This window comes from Mastomys coucha, unplaced genomic scaffold (genome assembly GCF_008632895.1).
Source record: "Mastomys coucha isolate ucsf_1 unplaced genomic scaffold, UCSF_Mcou_1 pScaffold11, whole genome shotgun sequence".
NCBI lineage: Eukaryota > Metazoa > Chordata > Mammalia > Rodentia > Muridae > Mastomys > Mastomys coucha.
Genome location: NW_022196893.1, coordinates 16720692 through 16721798, shown reverse-complemented (window position 1 = coordinate 16721798; position 1107 = coordinate 16720692). Strand labels below are relative to the sequence as shown.

At 48.6% G+C, this 1107-nt stretch overlaps 1 protein-coding gene across 1 annotated transcript in view; it reads right to left on the bottom strand.

Moving 5' to 3' along the window:
- The window catches only part of Ttc38 (tetratricopeptide repeat domain 38), a 34621-nt gene that overhangs the window by 6695 nt on the left and 26819 nt on the right, over positions 1-1107 (bottom strand). The gene's annotated exons all lie outside the window — the stretch shown is intronic.

Sequence of the window (1107 nt, the reverse complement as noted above, 5' to 3'; positions counted from 1 at the left end):
GCCATCAGGTTCCTGCAGCCATGTTTGCTGGGCTGACAAGCCTCCCCTCTGTGACTGAAGCTTTTAGGCCTCTGGAACCACACAAGGCAGTTAAGCACTTCTCTCTACACTTGCCTTGGCCACAGTGTTTTGTCTCGGCAATAGAAAAGTCACTGATGAGCCATATGAGTCCTGCTTCCTAGGAGGAGGGCAGCCTGTGAAGCTCTTGGGATGTGATCGCTGTCTTACTTTAGACACCATTCATGCTGAATAACTCTATGTCAGCTTGACATAAGCTAGCGTCTACTGAGAGGAGGGAACCTCAATTGAGAAAACGCCTCCTTAAGACCTGGGTATAGACAGACCTGTAAGACTTATTTTATTTATTTATTTTTAAATTAGTGATTGACAGGGGAGGGCTCAGCCCATTGTGGATGGGGCCATCCCCTGGCTAGTGGTCCTGGGTTCTATAAGAAAGCAGACTGAGCAAGCCATGAGGAGGAAGCCAGTAAGCAGCATCCCTTCATGGCCTCTGCATCAGCTCCTGCCTCCAGGTTCATGCTTTCTTTGAGTTCCTGTCTTGTGTCCCTTCAATGATTGGACTACAATGGGGAAATGTGAGCCAAATAAACCCTCTACTCCACAACTTGCTTTTGGTCATGGAGTTTCATTGCAGTCTTAGGTAGAAACCCTACCTACGACTCCATCTTTTATACCAACTCACAAAGGTGCTGCAGGGAAGTCAGACACATAGTGGGGAGTAGGAACAACCTATTCTTTGGACTTCTGTGCCCGGTAAGACAATCCAAATACACAAGCGCCCTACCTTTTCAATCAAGTACAGGGCCCAGTGCCAGTAATTATGGCAAGCGAGCATATCAGAGTCCTGCAGGAAGAATAAAAGACTGTATGAGCAACTGTGGACTGGGTCTAAAGTTCAGTTGACATCATGCATGAACCCCTGGGTTCAATCTCCAGCATGGGATAAGCTGGGTATGGAGGGCCACACTGGTGATCCCAGCCCCGGGGAGGTAGAAACAGAGGCTCTACCTGTGGGCAGAGATGGGCTGGGGAGGTGCTCACTTGGTACAGTGTTTGCGGGGTAAGCATGAAGACTTGAGTTTAACT